Source organism: Podarcis bocagei (genome assembly GCF_964188305.1).
Source record: "Podarcis bocagei genome assembly, chromosome: 11".
NCBI classification, from domain to species: Eukaryota; Metazoa; Chordata; class Lepidosauria; order Squamata; family Lacertidae; genus Podarcis; species Podarcis bocagei.
The window spans coordinates 17,555,235-17,577,123 of record NC_138136.1 but is presented as its reverse complement, the minus strand read 5'-3'; the positions used below and the strand labels follow the sequence as shown (position 1 = coordinate 17,577,123).

The 21,889-nt window shown below is 39.7% G+C and overlaps 1 protein-coding gene across 2 annotated transcripts in view; it reads left to right on the top strand.

Moving 5' to 3' along the window:
• Window positions 1-21,889, top strand: part of SNX24 (sorting nexin 24) — a 79,178-nt gene that overhangs the window by 9,341 nt on the left and 47,948 nt on the right. Inside the window, exon 2 of one of the 2 annotated variants that reach the window (XM_081213947.1) lies at window positions 21,222-21,331. The exons of the other annotated variant lie outside the window; for it this stretch is intronic. The gene's annotated coding sequence lies outside the window, so the exon portion shown is untranslated. The remainder of the gene's footprint in view (window positions 1-21,221; window positions 21,332-21,889) is intronic. 2 annotated transcript variants of the gene reach the window in all.

The window sequence follows — 21,889 nt, the reverse complement described above, 5'->3', positions numbered from 1 at the left end:
TTGAGTAAAGACTTGGATTTAATAATATACACCAGTCTTTAAAAATATTGATTTTGGTTTAAAAGAGTACAAAAATAATCCTCTTCCTGCGGAGCCAACAAATTTTAAATAAATATGTCACATGAAGGATAAGTCAGAATACATTATGTGGATCCAAAATAAGCAATGCTTCAAAAACAATTACCAGGAAACAGAATGTGATAGGGTGAGGAAATATTTTATATAAGATTTCCCATGAAATGAGAGGCTGATTTCATATTCATATACAATGGGTTGTATCCAACTCTGCCGTTCAAGCTCCACAAAAGACTTGCACTTATGCAGCAAGATTTCCCCCTCCTCTGTAGCCTCTTGTGCACTCTTAAAATCTGCTCCAGAGGGTTGGGAGACCCTTTGAAGCAGATCTTGGGAACATGTGGGGAGTGGAAAGGAAGGGAAAGAAAGTTATGTTACTTGAGTGGGATACTATTCCTACAGTGGTGGATACAAAAATCCAACAATGTAGGAATATATGTATTCCTATACACACACCTGGGACGCGGGTGGTGCTGTGGGTTAAACCACAGAGCCTAGGACTTGCCGATCAGAAGGTTGGCGGTTCGAATCCCTGTGACGGGGTGCTCTCCCATTCCTCGGTCCCTGCTCCTGCCCACTTAGCAGTTCGAAAGAATGTCAAAGTGCAAGTAGATAAATAGGTACCACTCCAGCGGGAAGGTAAACGGCATTTCCGTGCGCTGCTCTGGTTCGCCAGAAGCGGCTTAGTCATACTGGCCACATGACCCAGAAGCTGTACGCCGGCTCCCTCAGCCAGTAAAGCGAGATGAGCGCCGCAACCCCAGAGTTGGCCATGACTGGACCTAATGGTCAGGGGTCCCTTTACCTTTATACACCCACCCACACTGCTGTGTGTGTGTGTGTGTGCGCACTGTAGGATAATGGAGAAAAAGAGCAGTTTAGGTAGGTTGATGTTGTGAGAGAATACAGGAGCAATGAGATTCTCATCACACTTGTTTAAGCCTTTCCTATCAGTCGGAGCTGGAACAATAATCTAAATTTTATTTTAGCACCTGCTGTGTTACTAATTTCAGTGTAGTGTATGCAAACCGAGCTGGGGTTTTTTACTACAATTGTTTATTTGGATTTTTCCTTGTATAGACTGGAGGGAAGACAAGAGACGAAACAATAAAGCCATTGATTCAAAACCACAGATTCATCTTCCTGTTAACAGGCTCTTTGCTCATTTTCTTTCTTTTCCTTTTGAAATGAGCCAATCGTATATAATAGGATTACATGTTCATGACACACTTTCTCTATGAATTATGAGAAATTTAAGTTTCACAATGCCCAGTGGACATATTCCTTATTTCTTGAAACTAGCAAGAAGAAGAGGCTTCAACCTTTTTTCTTTCTTTCTGCTAGTTGTAGACTAAATTGTCAAAACTCTCTCATTTGAAAGGAGAAAGGGCTCTTCTAAAATCCACAAATAACTTTATCTGTCAGGGTCTACGAACTCAATGCCCTGTTTCTAAAATCACTCTTCTTCTCAGTTAACTAGATAACTACATAACCCTCTTAAGAGAAGAGCTCATGAACCTGCTTCTGTTGTTATTTCTAACCCAACTCTTCTAACGAGCACAACAGGAAAGTTGTTTTTGCTTATAAAAGTAGAAAATAGATTTGATAAAATGGTTAGTCCCTTGGTCCTTGTTTTATTTATCATATCAGAAAAGAACAATGTTTTGCTGTGTTGTGGTCAAAATAAGAGGCGACCTTGCTTGTTCACAAGTGTTCAAAGTCTAGAGATAAGAGGGGCAAAATAATAGAGTACAATGGAAAGAGTGCAGTGTAATTATTTGTGACTTGTCAAGTGACGCCCTTTCAGGCCCCTAGTGATTCAAATCTGGGAACTCTGCACAATTCTCTAAGCTAAGCATGGCCGGCATCAGAGAAATCTCGCCCAGCTTCTCCGACAGTGCTGAAATTGCATCAGTTTGTCATGCACTGAGCATGCCAGCTCTACACAATATCATTTGCTTGCAAATGGGCCTGGCCCCAAAGCCCTGATACACATTCCTTGGTATCTGACTCTTGGCCTGTGATTTGTCATGTCTCTGGTGCTATCAGTTTAAGGTAATTTTAATAGATTCTGATGGTTTGCTTGTGGGAGCAAAGAATGCACTGTAGCCTGTGTCATTTCGTGGTTCTTTCTGTAGACGACCTCGTGCTGGTGATACCCAGTCAGAAGGACTACAGAGGAAATGAGGCTGTCTTGTGTGGTTTTTGCTAAAAGCTTGCATTGACAAATCTCCAAAGGAAATTTCAAAATTTGCTTAATCATTATCCCCGTTTTTAAAGCACAGTGTTTCTTTTCTTACAAATCGTTTTGTCATCTTCAGTTAAAATGCAGGTATGAATGTGTGAGGTTTCTTAGACTTCCCCAGCAGTGAACCTAACCGTATACTTCATACATTAAAAAAAAAATACTGATGTTGTGTACATTTATGCTTAATAAATACTTTTAAATCCTATAACACTTTCCTGAGTTTAGGTCCCACTGAACACAATGGAGTTCTAAGTAGAGAAGTATAGGGTTGCACCAATAGTATTATTAACTGAGGGGGAAAATACCAAACATTTTGGGCTAAAGTACATACCCTTTAATAACTGAGATTTAATATTTGAGTTCCTCTTATTAGTGTAACAGACATATATCATTGTCATTCTTTTCATCTTCTGATCTGTGCTGCATGGAGCAGGTGCTTCTAACTTTCTGAACTAATGAGAAGATAAAATCAATAATTTAATAGTTTGAAAATTAGGACATTTGGAAATTGTTCAGGAAGGTGAGTGTTTAGTTGTCTGAGAGAATTCAGGAGTGTTATGAAACAAATGGCATATTTTATTCTGATTTTGACACTGCCAGATGAGATTATTTTACCATTGACAACTCTGATCTTTACATCATTTTTTTAACTGACTCTTTTAATTGATCACTTCTGTGATATCAGAGCCTGCAGCATAGCTCTCTAGATGTCTGTTGACACTCATCGATTACCGTAAAGGTGTTAATGTTGGTGATTTCATCCAAGAAACATTCAAAACTCTGTAGCTAAAAGCTCGCAAGCTTGTTGTTTTGAGCTTCTGTTGAATAGCATGGACTTGTCTAGAGAAGTATGAGTTGAGTCCTTGAAAAATAGCTAGTTGTAATTTTGTATTAAGTGTGGAATACAAACACATTAATGTTTAGATTTCAGTGTTTTTAAAAAGTATCTATTAACATTCATTATTTTCTCTCCATGGAATTCACGCAAGATGTGTTCAGGCACAGACCATTTCTTTTGACTTTTCCTTAGGGAATGTCTGACAGCAAAGTAACTTGGAGCATCCCTGAAGCTAGTCTGAGCTCTTGTCAGTTTCTTTTCCCTACACACACATGCACACATTGGTTTAGCTTTTTTTTGCTTTTTTTACGCAGAGAAGAATTTTTCAGCCATTATTTGCAGCATTTACAATCTCTGTGAGTCTGTGAGAATATGAGAGGGCAGTTCAGCATCCTGTTTCATTCTCTCCCCACCCACTCCTGAACATGTTTCTCTGTGGACAGGAGATGGGGATAGGGTGGGGGCTGGAGCTTAGTGGTAGAGCAACAAGCCAAAGGTCCTGACTCAAATCCTCAGTATCTCCAGGTCAGGTTAGAGAAAGACTCCTGAAACCCAAGAGACAGTGGAGATGCTGTGGACCACAGCTGCAATCGGTTTATAATTTTGTAGGAACATTCACGTATGCAGATATCAATTTGTACAGATTAGAATTCCAAGGTGCTTTCCCATCTATGTCCTCTATACAAATATTTCAATCCTTTCCCCTTGTCCTGATTAATGGTGAAGAATCATAGAATTGTAGAGATGAAAAGGAACCTGAATGTCATCTGATTCAACCAGCTGATACAAGGCCTCTTCTTCTATGTTCTTGATTTTGGACAGTTAATTAGAAATTGGTTAGAAGTCCAGTAAAGTCGTACCTTGGAAGTCGAATGGAATCCATTCCGGAAGTCCATTTTACTTCCAAAACGTTCAGAAACCAAACGCGGCTTCTGATTGGCTGCAGGAAGCTCCTGCAGCCAATAGGAAGCGGTGGAAGCCCCATTGGACGTTCGGGTTCCAAAGAACGTTCACAAACTGGAACACTCACTTCTGGGTTTGCGGCATTCGGGAGCCAAAGTATCTGAGTACCAAGGTGTTTGAGATCCAAGGTACAACTGTAGTATGTGTTGGCCAACTTTGATCTGTCAGGAAATGTTTAAATTGATGAACCTGTAGTCAGTTAAATCCAGGGTCTCTCACCTTCCAAGGTAAGTTGTTCTATAGATATAGGATTATGATTCATGTAGAAATATCAAAATCTGAAGATATTTGTCTTTATTGTGCTTCATAAGGCTTTTGTAGCATTGCTCTACAAGGCTAAGCATAGATATTTTGAAACATAGCATAGATATTTTAAAAAAATACTTTTTAAGGATGACCCAAGTGCATTATTTTGTCACCTGTTTCTGTAAATGATGTGCTGCCATGTTTTCCCGTTACTGTCGGTGTAACGGAGGCTAATTTATTCTTCAAAGCATGTACTAGCATCCCAAACAATTAGTCATTTAGGCCCATGGGGGGGTCCAAACAGATTAATATCTTTATTGGGACCTGTGAAAGCATAGTGAGCAAGCTTTCACCAGAACTGTTCTTTAAGCTGGATGTTAAGCAGAAAAAGAAAAGGGGAAGGTAGCGGTGGAAGAATGTTGCAAGAAATAATCAAAAGCCTAAGCCAGATGCTTGCCCATCTTAAGATGGAATGGAGGAAGTGTTAAGTAGAGCTGATTGGGTTAGATTTTTCCTGTGTGCACAGATTTCCAGTTGGCAGCAAAGTAAGCAGAGCTTGAAGAAGTAGTGGTTGTTCTCTCTCTCTTTAAAATGCTGTTAAGTTCAGATAACCAGCAACATCTCTCTACCTCATCCCACCAAGAGTTCTTGCTCACTAGTTTAGCAGCGCCAACAACCAAATTGCAAAGCTATTATGCTACGTAAGCTATTTAGTTTATTCTTGCCCTTCCACCAAACTTTATCCAGGAATGTCAAGTCAGTGGAGTATAATAAATCTTTGGCTGACCCTGAACTTCCTGTCACATTAAGATGCTGAACGTACACCCTGCTCACCTTAAGTCATGTTGGCCTATCTGATCTCTGGGAGAATTTAGCAACAGCTGTTAAGGGTATGGGAAAAATTATTAGATGAAAGCAGTGAGCATATACTTGCCCACATGGGAACTTTTCTTCTGGGTGTGTGTTCATGGACAGTTACTTTATTTCATCATTGTTTTTACTGTTATGGTTGCTTACATGAATAATCTCTTTTTTTAATAAATATTTTTATTAAGCAATTTCAACATAACAAATTATCAAACCGTATAATCACATACATTATTTCCCCCCTTTTTCCCCACTCCCCCTTCCATCCCTCCCTCCCCCCTCCCACCAGGGACTTCACTCAGTTCCTCTCTCTGATTTCTCTGCACATATTATTCTCTGCATTTTATAAAGTTATACATATCCTTACCCTATCTATCTATCTATCTATCTATCTATCTATCTATCTATCATGTTATCAACCAATAAATTTGTGTATGTTTATTCAAAACCTGCCAAGGAGTCCAGTTCATTTTGTTGTCTTTTTAGATAATTTGTAAAAAGCTCCCATTCTTCCTTAAAGTCACAGTTGTCCTTGTCCCGCAGTTTGTATGTCAATTTACCTTACATGAATAATCTCTAAGCAATTTACTGAATTTTTTAAAAGGATATATCATTCTTTTTTTAAAAAAATTATTTAGAAACTTGTATAAGCTGCTTAATCAGTATTTTCAGTATTTATTATTATTTATTTCATAAACTTTATATACCACTTGATTGTTGTTGTTTTAAAAAAATCCACCCTCAAGGTGGTTCACCTGTTCCTTAGCATTGATAATATACTTCTTACTTTAATGTTTGCTCATTCCAACCCTGGGCAGATTGTATGAGTGGATTGTAGAACATGAGGGAAACTATCATGAAACATGTGTCCTGGTTCCTTCCCAACACCAACACACACACACACAGACTCTTACTTGGAAGTAAGCAAGAAATCTTTAGTCAGGCAAAGAACAGGACATATCGGCAGCAGACACTGTGCTCAGAAATCACAGTTTGGGAGTTTGGGAGCAAAGCAAGAAGTTCAGAACTGAAGATTATGTCTCCCAACAAATTTTCCCCAACAAGCTTTTAAAGATGAGGTATGGCTCATCCGCAAGCCGCTCTTGCCTTGTAGGAAAGTTGGGTTTGCAAGCGCAATGGCCATCGAGTGAGTGGGTCTACTCCCATCTGTGAAGCTGGCACCTGTTGCTGAGAAGACTGCACCCTGCTTTTCAGGCTCCTGTTCAGACACTACCGCCTTGTGTTCAGCCTCTCCCCTCAGCTGTTCAAAGCACTCCATAGCCTTCACAGAGGTGTCCCACTCTACAGGAAGGTTGGAGAGGAAAGCCAACATCCCTGCTCCCTCTTCCAAAGAGAAAGAATTTGGTGTGGAAATGGGAGATTCCCTCCATCCCCAACCCAAGTTCCCACACAGCTGCCCCTTCCCCCATTTCTTCCCCTTCTCTGTCAGACCCTGCCAACTCACCCCAATCCCAACAGTGTTGTGGAGCTCATGACAGCATGTATCAACCATCTCTTTTGGCAACATGCCCATAAGAATTAAGCCCCATCTAGCCAAGCATCCTGTTCTCATATGGCTAGTCATATGCCTATAGGAAGCACATAAGCTGAGCAATCCATGGGTGCTTTTCTCACACATTGGGCATGCCTCTTTGAAAGGCTATCTTTGTTCCTCTGCTTGTCATCACTACATCCTAAAACTTTCAGTTTCTAGTGGGAGGGGGGAGTTCACTCTCTATATGTTCTTGAGTAAATTAGCTACTACTGGAAATTGCAGGCCACTCCAGTGTGTTGCAAATAGAAGAGAGATCCTTGGTTTTGGATTTGTTTGTGGTCAAGTTACTTTCTGTTTTGTTTATAATAAACATTTAAATTCTGCCTTTCCATGACCCATGCCCAAGATGGCTAACAAAAGTAGTTCTGATCCATTGGAGACTCATGCTAGAAGAGATCAGGGGGGGGCGTTTTTATTCTTCCTTCCTCCCTACCCCCTTTGCAAGTCCAGTGTCACTTGCCACACTTATGGAGAGTTATTTACAGGAGCAGTTCTGGAGAAAGGTGTATAGGGGAATCATAAAGAATTGCCTTTCCTCTCCTTTAACCAGAGGCAGCCTCTGTAAGTTCAGACCCAACCAAAAACACAAGAATAATAAGAAAATGAAATAATTTGAAACAGCAAAATATCAAATTCAAAAGTTATTTGTCTAGAACTCTTATTTTCTAGGGTCCATGCATCTATCTTTCCCATGCATTAACAAAGTGCATTCTAAAAAGTGGTGTATTCATGCTTTTGTATCTTGTACAGATATCAGAGTGGAGATCTTTAAATAAAGTTTTAGAATTGAAATGAGCAAACTGTTAGTATAATAATATATATCCAAAGGTTTATCTTCATCACTGGAAAAACATTACATAGTCGAAGAGCTGAGTAATTACTGATCTGTTCTATGGACTAGAAATAAGGATGATACGTGAACTGTATCATCAGTTCACACTAAAGGAAAGACAATTAGTTATATTTTAACAGAAACTTAAGAAACATTGTTGGGAAATGACTGTACCCATAAGCTTTGCACCGACAATGAATCATTTACCAGGTTGGGCTGTCATTGCTTTTCCTTGGATATCCAACTTGAGTAACAGTAGGGGTCACTGTGTACATTGAATTTGACATGACATCTGAAAATTATCTTAAAAGACTTGCATGCTCAAGCAAAGTTTAAGAGAGGAGACACATAAACTTGCCCCCTAACAACCCTCTCTTTTGAAAAGAAGAAAATTAGATGTGCACACGCTGTTCTGAAATGAATAAAAGTTGTTTTAAGTGTGTTTCTCATGTGACCTTGTTAACATTTGAGCCCTACGTCTGATTCCATGAATAATGAGTGACTTACTAAAACGAGAATTTCTAATGACAGTGTTGATTTCCATTGAATACGTTAAGTATGCAGAGATATCAGTCTGAGGATACATCGAATGAATGAAAAAGGCCAAAATTCTACAATACAGGAAGCTGTATTTTCCCACCCCCTTAACTGAATGCTAAAGATATGACAAAGCAGTCAGTGCTTCATGCAATGCTGACAGTGTCTTTTAGCTCTGGAAATATTTTGATGTGCACTTGGTAATATTTGTTTTCAGTGTGGTGATTGCTCTCTTCATGCTTTGCTTCCTAATTTTGTTTTCCTTCAAATGGCAAGTGGTAATTTTTTGACAGGAACACAATTGTAACTCTGACATGTCTAACCAGATGTTCTCATTTTACAAATGATCTTGACATTAGTTAACAAGTATCTTAAAGTGTCATACTAGTATCTCTTGATGCTCTGTGTGGTGTCTGCATCTATTGTGGATTCTCAGTAGTTTAGCTGAATCATAGTTTTTCCACTTTCTTTTTTCCTCAGGGTCTTCTGGCTTCTTTTGTTACTGTCTGTTGAAAAATTTAAATCTTCCCTTTTCTTGACACTGTTGCATTAATCTCCTTGACAGCCTACTTCAAAATGAAAAAAGTGTTCATATCTTTTATCATGATGCTTGTAAGCGCAAGTCTCTGTAAATGCCACAATACATGCAGCAGTAAGTATTAGGGTAGGTACTAGATTTAATGTCTGTTTATTGGTAAACTAATACCTCTCACTAGCACAAATAAATAGCATGTTTCTTGCCTGTCTCTTTTTTCCGTTGTTGTTGTTTGTTTGTTTGTTTGTTTGTTTTGCTGGCTTGGGCCATTTGTATGATGTAATCTTATCATGAAATATCAAGAGAGGATACAACAAAAGGAGACAAGGAGAGCCCTTCCAGATCAAACCATCTGGTCTTGCATCCTATTTCTCACCAAGTGCTTATTTGAATAATCTATCTCTCTGAATAAACCTAGCATGCCTCACTTCTCAGGAACAGATAATTCTAATTCCAGAAATAGTGTGTGGGGCAGGGGAGCCTGGAAAATCCAAAATGAGTGGAACCCATGGATCAAGCATTGCTTTCTAGGGGATTGGAAACATGCTATGCAAGCTTGAAAACTTCTTCCATGAAGCCTTATCTGAACAGGGTCCCAGTGACTTTCTTAGACTCAGTGATGGGTAACTCTGGCTATGGAATGGTTATGAAACCTTCATATGGAACTGTTCAGTAGCCTGTCTGAAGCATAGTGGGAGTGGCAAAATCAGTACAGTGGTACCTTGGGTTACATACGCTTCAGGTTACATACGCTTCAGATTACAGACTCCGCTAACCCAGAAATATTACCTCAGGTTAAGAACTTTGCTTCAGGATGAGAACAGAAATCAGCAGTGGTGGCGCAGCAGCAGCAGGAGGCCCCATTAGCTAAAGTGGTGCTTCAGGTTAAGAACAGTTTCAGGTTAAGAACAGACCTCCAGAACGAATTAAGTACTTAACCCAAGGTACCACTGTACAGTGTACACCTGCCCTTTAAATAGTGAAACCAGCCTTACATCAAAGCTGGATAATTTTCTGTTAGCTCTATTTTCATAATGTGTGTGTTGACATCTGATTTTTTGGGAGTGGGGTTGGGAATTGGTCTCTGTTTTGCTTCTAGAAGAGGCAATAAAGCAATGCACCGTGCCACTAAAAAATGCAAAGATGCAAATCAGACCTGTAAGTAAATCATACCACCAGCTAGTCAATGGGTTGAATACGGCGCTGCCATTCGTATGAATGGAAGAGCTCCATCTCTTTGTGGAACTGAAATCCTGTGCAGGAACTTCTTCCGGCCAGCTCTTAGGTTCTTAGGGTGCACCATTTAGAAACAAAACAATTGAAAAAACAGAATGTCACACTGTTTAGGATGTGCTCGTTTCCAGACAGTATCAAGTGTTGTTCGCTTTAAGAAAATATTGTTTTGATTCCTTTGAGTTTAACTAAAAAAAAACAGTAAAAGTCATTGCTCCAGTTACGGTGCTTTTTTTGAAAATAAGTAGTGATACTGCTGCAGGCATGCTTAGAGCAGTGGCTCAGGTATTTACCCAGTTCACATATCCCTGTCACAAAGAGTCAGTTTCTGCCCTTTTGAAGTCTTAGACAGTGATGTGAGCATCTTGCAAACCGCTGTAGCATTTTCCCCCACCAACAAAATGAATATTGTTTATTAGTGCTATAAAACTAGTCAGGGGTGGTGCTAAACGCAGGCAACTCACTTGGGTCACCTTTCAATGGATGTTTATTTCGGTAGAATTACAAATTCATTGAAGAGAACAGAATAAGGCACCTAAGCATGTAGCAGCAAATCTTTCTTTTCTATCGCAGAAAGACTTTGGGTAAAGACACAATTTTAAAGTGTCTGAAAGTGCCTGGAAATTAAAGGCATTGTTTTTCAGTTTGAGGCAGGTCCTAGTTGTGCCTTTGGATGCATAGTTTTACTATCGAGGAACAACTAATTCGTTTTCTGGCTTCTTTCCCTTTTTTACTTAACAAGGCCATATGAGAACCCATTGCCCTTCATCATCCTTATCTGTTTTCATTATGAGTGTCAAAGTTGCTAAGTTATAAACATATAGAATGGCTAAGAATTTCTTGTTTTCTCTATAAATACTGAGTACAGGGGGAAGCGGCTTAATATTTTTCCATTAAGTCAAACGTCATTTATAAAGCAAACAAGCTGGTGAAAGGTTTGGTTGCGAAATGTTTCTAGATATCTATTTATATTTTCCTAGAAGAAGATTTTCAATAGAGTTTGAAAAAGCCCTTCACTCTTCATCATGTGTACTGAGGTGCTTTTGTAGTCACAATTCCAGGTGGGTGTGCAGGGGGGGGTCGTTCTCGGTCTGTTTATCTCTCTCTGCCTCTCTCACATACTTCCCATTTTTATTTCACAGTTAGCATTTGGGGTAATTGGGACTACAGTAGAAGCTCAGTTTTTGAGCGTCTAGGAAAGCCGAACATTTCGGTTTTCGAACACTGAAAACCCGGAAGAGAATGCTTCTGTTTTCGAACGCACCTCAGAAGTTGAATAGCTTCTGAGGCACGTTTCTCCGTTTTCTCAACGGAATTTGCCAACCGCCCATTATGCCCCGGTTGTCGAACGTTTTAGAAGTCAAGCTGTCTTCTGGAACAGATTACATTCGACAACCAATGTGCCACTGTATATAGAGAGTGCCAGGTATCATTCCCACATAATGTGCTGCTTAGAGTAGCTGGGAAAAGAGCCAGTGGCTATAGAAACTTATATCAATAGTTTGATAAATAATAGTACTTCACAGGTGAGGCTCTGGCAGAAGACACATCTGGTCATTTAAAATTTCGCATATGTTAGTTATGGGAATGGAAGCTTATGTACAGGAAAGACCGTAAAATATTTCCCTAGTTTGTGGAGCATTTCTATTAAATGTTCTCCAAAGGGCATGGGACGGAGAAATCAACTGGGCAATATTCAATGTTAGTCATACTCTGAGTAGACACATTCGATTCAGTGGACTTAAGTACACTGATTTTAGTGGGTGTAATCTAACTAACCTTGGCTGTTACCCAATATGACATTAGAAAGAACATTTGGAAATCAAAGGTTTTTTTCCTGACAGTTTACCTTTTCAAGTGTGCATTTTTTACCATGTCTTTTTTACCATTTGTATTTTTTTTTCCACATTTTTTGCCTCATTGTTAGTTTCTCCATTGGACAGTTCCACCATTTCCCAGCTGTAACCTAGTCTAAGCTTTTCATCCATTTGTGCTTGGGAAAGCTGCAAGAGCTAAACACGTTTTTCCATTTCTCATCTCTGCAATCTCTTCCAGCTCTGTGTATTGTAAAATAAGTCTGTGTAAACACACACTCAAAACTTTTTTTAAAATGGCTGCCATTAAAATGTTGACACTGGCAAATATGTAGATCCATTCTATCTCAAGATACAACTGCTATTATTAAGAACTGTTATTTCCTGTTATTTTTAATTGCTTATAGCTTTGCCAGCTTTCATCTTTTGGGAATTTCCATACCAGGTCTTTGCCTCAGGCTGATTCCCCCCCCCCCAATCCGTCAAGGTTTGAGTAAAAACAATTTCTCAATTTGTTTTTTAAAAATAAGGTCAGGCAAAAATATGTTCATTTGACAATACTGTAGGCATTTCAAACAAGGGATCTGGATTCTAGTGATGGAAGGCAGTGTTGCAAATTTAGCAGTGTTAATAAAAGTATGGGGGGAAATAGTGATTTCAGAATTTGTTAGAAGCATGTTTATACTGCCTTTCGTTATAAATTGTCTTTCATTATAAAAATCTCATGGTGGTGTACAGGATATTTCAAAACAACAAATTGAAACCCAAAATTATGTGGCTTTTTTAAAAAAAAGTAGACCATTACTTCCTTTTTTATTGTGTGGTGGCTTTTATATTGTAGAGTGTTGCTTTGAATTGTTAACCACCTGGCTGAACCCAACAGTAGTAATTAGGTGCCTGTATCCTATGAACAAATTCTACTTTCAGAACAGGATATGGGCCGTTATATAAAAATATGGGGGGGGGACCCTGCAATCTGAATGTATTCACTAGACAGGGGAGGGTCCCTTCTGTTTAAATGTTCACATTGTATCACAGTTCACCAACTAATGATATATTAATATAATTAGCACACTTACATGAAGTGCTTACCGTAACTTTATTTTCACTTACTATTGGTTAGATTCATCAAGTATAGGGATGTTTCTAACAATGGGACTGTGATTCCTATTAATTATTTCCTAGTATCTAACATGTTTGTTATATGCACTCCCTGGTATGCTTTTCAACAAATACCAATATGATTTAAAGCAGTATTTTTATTTATTTATTTCCTGTACGGTCCTTCATCCAAGGATCACAGGCCAGTTTACCATATAAAAACACAAAAAAATACATAATGTAGTAATGAACAAAAATGATTTTTTCTGAGATTCGCTGTTTAAACTTTTGGCTACATACTTGCGTGTATGGTAGCTTGTATACATACACTTTAATTTGTATGTTTCAATAAGTGAATGAAGTTGCGCCGTTTCTAGTTTCAGTCCAACATCTGATGCATTGCCTAGTGGTGCTAATTCCGTGCAGTAGCCGTCAGGAGGAAAAGATGGGATATTGCTGGTGGAGTTGGCTTTCATATTGGTCCCAAAGCAGGACAGCTGTTCAACTCAGCAGTGGGGAAATGGTTTCCATCTTCTAAGACATGGGTAGGCAAACGAAAGCCCCGGGGGCCGGATCTGGCCCAATCACCTTCTAAATCCGGCCCACGGACAGTCCAGGAATCAGTGTGTTTTTACATGAGTAGAATGTGTGCTTTTATTTAAAATGCATCTCTGGGTTATTTGTGGGGCATAGGAATTTGTTCTTCTTTTTCCAAAATATAGTCCGGCCCCCCAACAAGGTCTGGACTGGCCCCCTGCTGAAAAAGTTTGCTGACCCCTGTTCTAAGAGCTGAATTTCAAATAGCGGAAGGCTTTGGACACTGCATGAAAAGATGACAATCTAATATTCCATATCCTTCCTGTAATCCCCTCTTCTCTTTACCTTTAATATGTCTCTTTCCAGTTGCCTGGTGTCCAGCTCTACCTTCCCATCTGAGCTCCTAACTCAAGATTCTATGAGACTTTTTAGATCTTAGTCACTGGCAAAGATACCCATTCCAAACATTTAAAAAGCCATGTAAGCATGTACACTGAGAGGTGTGAAAGTTTTAAAAGTGTTGAAACCAGAGCCATTGTTCCCTGCTAAATGGTAACACTGAGTTAAAAAACAAAAAAAGGTCAGCTCAATTAGGATTTTGCAAGATTGTGACTTCAGTGCCTGTCTGGTATATTCATCTTGGCAAGTTGGCTGATAGTTTGCAAGTGTTTATGAGCACATACCAGTGCAAATAGATTGTCTTCATCACTACGTACACAAAAGCAGTCATGAAATCTGTGCAATGTTTTAAGCGCTAGTGGCATGATATAATGAAGTTGTATTCCATTAAGCACTTGTATACAGGGGAACAAAATGTCATCACCTGAGTGTAGCCGCAATTCAGTAATACAACCTCATCTGTTCCATCAACTAGTTTTGCTCTGATCAATAAGCAGTTTTCTGTGGCCTTTCACTACTGTCAAGTATCATTGAGTGATGTAAATACACATCAGAAACTAGAAACTTGACAGCTCACCCAGACTAAGGAGGGAAGGAAGGAGGGAGGGCAGACTAGTGGAATTGACAAAGATGACAGCTGACATCTGCTGTGTATAAATTATTTGGTATCGCTACACACACAACTTCTTTTCTATTGTCTGTGAACATACCACTAAATTACCATTAACTGACGGATTTTAGGTCCAAATTTTAGGTCCAGTTTTGCAGAATACACAGTCATATTAAAAAAAAACTTCGAAAATGTACATCCCTGAATACGATAAATCTTGGTAACTACTTCAAAGAAACAAAACCGTTCATATTTTCAAGTATCTAGTTTAAAAATATTGGGTTGTATCCAGCAAAATTCTACTCAGAACAGACCAAGTAAAATTTATGTAACTAAGTTTTGTAATGTCCATTAATTTCATTGGGTGTACTCTGAATATGACTACTGTTGGATACAATCTATTGATTTTAATACACAGATAATTATTCAGGATTTAAACATATAGCGCAGGATTTACCTAACAAGCCCTGCAATGGAACTTTCCCCTTTACCTGCACCCCCAAAAAAAATTGGCTCAGGGGGTCAAGAAAATTCCTGGGGAAAGGAGAGGGGGGGTCATTCTACCTGGCAAGCTGAAATGCTTTGCACATATTGAACTTTTTAAAAATGCTACAGTTTCCCTGTTAAATCAAAGATTATGCAGTAACAGTAGTTGGTGCATTTAGCCTAGTATAAAAAATAAGAAATGGAAAGCTCTCAGAGCGTTGCTCATACAGTTGTTTTCTTTTTAAAAAAGTTGCAATATGTTATATTTCCATAGCAATAAGGCTTCATGCAGGTATTGCTTAATAATGGTTCCTTTCTCTCTTTCTCTCACAAATTTTCTCCTCTTTTCCGTTTTCAGCATTCACCATGGTTTGACTGTGACCTGGTTTGCACAATCAAATCCTGCCTTAATAAGCCAGGTTATGCATAATAGCTTGCAAACAAACAAACCAGGATTCATAAGCCAGCTTTAGACTTCTACTTTGTATCCTGGCTTCTGGTCTAACCATTAGCCATAGTTTCATCTTTGCGTGTAACAGGAAACTGTGGTTAACTCTGACTTTCTGGCTTGTTTCCCCATTCCCGTTCAGAGAGGAATGATAGAGCTATGTGCTAAGGCAGGATTTAATTAATCCCAAGGCAGCCATAATATCAGCTTGTATCTAATACTGCCCATAGTAAGCTTTAAACCAGAGTTTGAACATGTGCTTTGAAGCTATGCCATGTTTAACAATGTGCTCCTGAAGGTTACTCCCAGTTGCTTATTGGTTAAGAAATTTGAAAGCGTCGTATCTCCACTAAGCCAAGGACATGCATATATAGAAAACAGAACATTTGTTTAATTGAAAGTACTTGTATAATTATTGTTCTTCTAAGACTGCACCTCACTTACTTATTTTTAACTTTATAAACCATGTAGCTACAGTTGAGGAATGCTGTTTGCTTCCCGATATTTAGAAAAGTAGGATGAATACATAAAACTATTTTCTGCGCAGTTAACCATATGGATCAATACACTGTGCCTCTAGGCCATTCTGTTATGCTTTTACAAAGCACTGCAGAACTCTTCTATTAAATAATTAACCTTGTTATAAAATGAATGAGTGGAGTTTTTAAACCTTTTAAATAGTATTTTTACATCAGGTTTATGTCATCAACCTCCCATATGGTAGAGGAGGTGAAAATCTCTGCTTGCTTAAGCTTGAATGTAACCGTTCTCTCAGTGAAGATGAGCATGGAATGATGTTTGATCTTTCAAGGTGTTCCCTGCTTTGATATACCACTGGTATTGCCGGTACTGTATTCTCATTCTCTGGCATTCCATTCTGGAAGGAGCTATCCTGGCTGTTTAACCGAGCTATTCAGTTTCCTTTAATTTATTATTTATTTTCAAAATCAGTACTGCAGCTTTCAAATAAGATCCAGAAGTACACCCAAATTATGAATCTGCTGCTTTGAAACAAGTATAAAGCTGCCCAGAACAGTTTGAATACCTATTTCTGGTTCACTGGAATCTTTCACCAGCAGGTACATCTGTCTTGTCTGGATTAAACTTCTAGAGTTTAGATTCTCATCCCAACCCAAAGATGGATTTCAGGAGAAGACATTATATTTAAATTCTGGCTTTTGTAGATGGATATATTGGTTTATTTGCTGTAATGACCGTCTTTGTTTCTGATATTTAATTCGTTTCATAGCTCTAATTTTATTGGTATATTCCAGTTTCATACCCCTCAACTGTTCTGCTTTGAGCAGCATATTCCAGTATTATAGAAGTCACCCTGGCTTCTGATTGGATCCCTTGCACATTGCACATACTCCTTCTGGTTCAAGATTTCTCTGTCAAATTTCAGGTGATTTCCCCTCACGTACAGCACAGACATCAGAAGGGAGGGTACAGATTTCCAAATTATCTGGAACTCTGAGTGACGCCAGGGAAAGGAGGTACTCGGCACACCTGACTTCCCACTTCCATGTACAACTCAACCATTACAATGTCCAAACAGGACTAGATTAAAGCCCCAATCCAAAGGACTGGATGGCAGGGCAAACCCTGCTATCCAACAAGACCACTCCTGAAAAAAGAAGGAGTTTCAGAAGCAGACTGTTAAGCACAACACAACAAGCAGCTACGCTGGGTGATGGTAAGGTGAAACAGGCCTGAATTAGATCACAGCCCTAAGCCTTTACTTGATGTCGTTCTGTGAAGTCTCATGTCATCTCCACAATCACTTACATTATTATTTTTATTATTAATTATTTTTAACCATTCCTGGCATTTCCACTTCGCGCTGCTTATTAAGACTTCAGAGATACAAACCAGTAGCTCAGTAATTGCTTTCTTGAATCTGCCTTTAATAATTACATTTAGTAAAGCTGTATTGAAAATTAGAAAGGCAGAGACTAATGGAAAACTAGATTTTTCACTGAATTAGAAAGCAAGACAATCCATATATTGACAACATTTCAAGTTGAAACAGATCAGGAAAACTGTTTTGGACTGTCTGTTCAAAGAGCCAAACAGAGGCCTGATGTGCAGTGGCATCTACATTTTATACCGACAGAGAAACTATAAGAGATTTCATGTAAATAGCTGTCTTGAGAGGATAATGCAATTCCAATTTGAATGCAAGTCTTTTGAATTTGGGGTGGAGGGGCACTGAATTTTCTCTTTTGGCGTGTAACGAAACAAGGAAACTGAGCTGTTCTGCTAATGGAGTGAAACCATCTTTAAATTAGAAAGGAAAAATGTTTCATTGAAAAATGTAGCAAATATCAATAGTACAAAGAAGTTTATCTGAATACTTGGCTCATAGGTGACATACAATTTGAAGTTTTTAAAAAGCTATCCTCACTGGCCTCTCCTTTTCTACCTGACTAGCTGTGCTAGCTATTACTTGGACGCAGGTGGCGCTGTGGGTAAAACCTCAGCGCCTAGGGCTTGCCGATCGCATGGTCGGTGGTTCGAATCCCCGCGGCGGGGTGAGCTCCCGTCTTTCAGTCCCAGCTCCTGCCCACGTAGCAGTTCGAAAGCACCCCTAAGTGCAAGTAGATAAATAGGTACCGCTTTATAGCGGGAAGGTAAACGGCGTTTCCGTGTGCAGCGCTGGTGCTGGCTCGCCAGAGCAGCTTCATCACGCTGGCCACGTGACCCAGAAGTGTCTCCGGACAGCGCTGGCCCCCGGCCTCTTCAGTGAGATGGGTGCACAACCCTAGAGTCGGACACGACTGGCCCGTACGGGCAGGGGTACCTTTACCTTTTAACTAAGCAAAAGTACTTTGTAAACCAATAGTATTATGCAAAAAGCAGAAAAGTTACCAAATGGGCCATGGGTGCAGTCCTAATACCTGCTTACCTGGGAGAAAGCCCCAGTGAACTAAATGGGATTTACTTTGGAGGAAACATTTCTAGGCTTGTGGTATTAACGCAGGATCTAGAGTGGTGCTGTGGTCTAAACCACAGAGCCTAGGGCTTGCCAATCAGAAGGTTGGCGGTTCAAATCCCCACGACGGGGTGAGTTCCCATTGCTCGGTCCCTGCTCCTGCCAACCTAGCAGTTTGAAAGCACCTCAAAGTGCAAGTAGATAAATAGGTACCGCTCCGGCGGGAAGGTAAACGGCGTTTCCATGCGCTGCTCTGGTTCGCCAGAAGCGGCTTAGTTATGCTGGCCACATGACCCAGAAGCTGTACGCCAGCTCCCTCCGCCAGTGAAGCGAGATGAGCGCCGCAACCCCAGAGTCGCCTGTGACTGGACCTAACAGTCTGGGGTCCCTTTACCTTTACCTAGAGTGCCTTCTAATGTATGCATCATCATGCTGAGTTGTGTAATTCCTGAATACACACTCAATGTTTTGTCCAAAATGGCAACTATGTCTGAGGACTGTGGGAGACTTGTAAACACCTCTCTTTCCCCTCCTCCCCAAATTTGGGGGGTGGTGTATTTTCAGGCAGAAACCTGGATACAACATGTAGAGTTTTCAAAGGATGGAGCGAGAAGATTACATTGGGTATTTTACATTTTTGTAGAGCTAGGTCTGGACATCTGGTAACACCAGTGTTGGAGCTGTATACAGTGGTACCTTGGTTTTCGAACGGCTTAGTTGTCAGATAAATCGGCTCCCAAACACTGCAAACTTGGAAGTGACTGTCCTGGTTTGTGAACATTTTTCGGAAGCCGAACATCCGACGTGGCTTCCGCATGACTGCAGGAAGCTCCTGTGGCCAATTGGAAGCTGTGCCTTGGTTTTCCAACAGTTTTGGAAAGAAAATGTACTCCCGGAATAGATTAAGTTCAAGAACAAAGATACCACTGTAGTTGGAAACTCATTTGTCTGCTTCTGTACAGGGGCCAGGTCCTTGAAGATAGTTCAAAATAAATTTCAATTATCATTACTGTTGCTTCTCTACCCCCCATCTGTACCTTCTGGTTTATGCAGAGCTGAACTGGCTATATAGCAATACTAACAGTGGTATACAAAATGATGTTAAACTTTTGGCTGAAATTTACCTTTTTTTGACCTCTTATGGCAGCCTTTGAGGAAATGAACAATCACTCTTGCAGGGGGTCATTTCATCCTTGGTAGTGAATTTGGGGTTTTTCTTTAACTATATGCAAAGAGTTTGGGTGTGGAGTTCGTTAAAAAGCTTTTGAAGCAGGGATTGACTGATGTGACCTTTCAGATGGACAGAGCAACTGTATCTGTTTCTAAAATAGCACGACTGCATAAGAATTTCCCTTGCATTCCTCATGTATTACCATCTTCTTTTGAGAATTTGCAGAGACTGAGAGATAGGATGGTCTTTAGTGAAGCCCAGTTAAATCTGATGCCCTCAGATGATTTAAAAGCAAGTTTCCAAAACATGCCATATTCTGAACGTATCTGTCGTTGTAACTTAAACTGTGTTGTGGGGACCTTGTGCATATTATTATATGTTGTCTTTTGTATAATGCGTTGGGAAAACAACACTTGGGACAAATTTTAGGGAGAAATGAAGAGAGGTCTGACCTCGAGTCTGTAATTTATCTGCTAGGCAGACAAGATAAATATACAACTGTGAAGACTGCACGTTTTCTATCTGCAGTAGCTGATGAGAGGGGAGAATTCTTGAGAGAGACTCCTGTGTCTTGTCAGGGAGGTTCAGAATTTGCAAAGTTTGTTTTATCCTTTTAATCGCTTGCTTGCTTTTATTCATAGTTGTGTAAACTCATTTCATTTTAGTATTTATTGAAAGAGGCACAATTTTATTTTATTTATAAGGGCACATGATCTGCCAGGGAGATATGGCATTTTAAGCTTTTTGTGTTTTATTTGAGTCTGATGAATAGAATAGATTAGCTCAGATCAAATTCATTTATTTCTAAATACCTTTCCTCTCCCTGTGGCCTCTTGCACCTGGAACCAGAAGCTGTGAGAAACAGCAGCAGCAGCCCAAATGAAGAAGCCTTGCCCTGTGAGGGACTAAAAATTAATTAACTAATTTGGCCACTTAAAAGAGAAGTGAAAACTTTGTATTTTCTCTTTGCATCCGCACTGGAGGAGAGAGGAGGGGAGAGCACACAAACCTGATGTTTCCCTAATACAGTGTTTCCCAAACATGGTTCTCCAGCTATGTTTGGACTACAGTTCCCATCATCCCTGACCACTGGTTCTGCTAGCTAGGGATGATGGGAGTTGTAGTTCAAAAACAGCTGGAGACCCAAGTTTGGGAAACACTGCCCTAAATCTAATCCAGTGATGAGGATCCATCAGTCTGCCAGACCTTCCACAAGGCCATTTTCACAAAGTCATGCCCACTTGTCTTACACCTGAATTCATCTATGCCATCATGCATGGTGCAGGGAAGGATGTGGCTGGGGAGAATGGGAATTTGTGAGTGCTTGCAAAGTCATGAGTGTGGAGCTTTGCAAGCCCCACTTATCAGCTAATCACCAGTGTTTGCAAAGTATTGTGCCTTTGCCCTTACAGCCTGATTTCAAACCATGTAGGCCTGGTGTCCTTGCGACGTCAGGCAGTTGACAGGTGGGTGACCCCACCCACCTGCCAAACTAGGCCCAGGGATGGGTAAAGGAATATAAAGATCCAGTCCAATTAGATTCCCATCCCTGCACTAAACCAATGTGCGGGCCATTGATTCACTTTTAAGAGTCCATTTGTATGGTTTTAACGTGCATATATTCAACTATAATTTTAACCTGACAATTTTAAAAGAAACATAAGCAGCACTCTTAACATTTGAAATATTTGATTAAGAAGTTCAGTTTTTATTTTGCCCAGGGCCCAACCACCTTCCTTCTCAAAGTGGACTATTGATAAATTCCCATCTGCAATTGTTTCACTTTCACAGTATTTCTCCTTCCTGGTTATTCTGGCAAAGGGAATGGAAGGAGCAGTATAGGAATTACTGGGTACAGAAGATGAAGCAGATTCGTCCTCCATTGCTCCAAATGGCAGAAGGTATAATGTTGTTAGTGTAAGCTTGTTATATTTACAGTACTGAAATGTTGGTTGTTCTGTATGTTGTTACATTTGTTATTACATTGCTGCTTCGTTATGTTAATATGAAATTGTTCTTGCAAGGGTTGATTTTGAGATGTATTCCAGGTTTTGTTGTTGTTCAAACATGATTCTTGGTCTACTGAGACTGTCAGGGATACTGCAGTTATGTCCTGCAGAAAGCTGGACGAGATAAGAATTAAATTCTCTTTAAATTCTGTGAATGTCTTTCAGAGCTCGAAGGGTGGTATGAGCTGGCCTATTCATATCCCACTATGGTTTTGATGTTTTTGTTGTACTTCCCTAAGTTCTTCTGTCTTTCTTTGAACTTCTTTATAAATACGAAACCTGTTAAATTGTTTTGTTAGTCTTCCTTTGGTACCAAATCATTGATGAATCAGAAAATTTTCTTTTAGAGATCTGTCAGCTAAGACAATGCTCAGTTACAAGTTTTCCTTTCCCATTCCTCCATGCCCTTTGAACTTTCCTCATTTGTATTATAATGGATTCAATGGTACA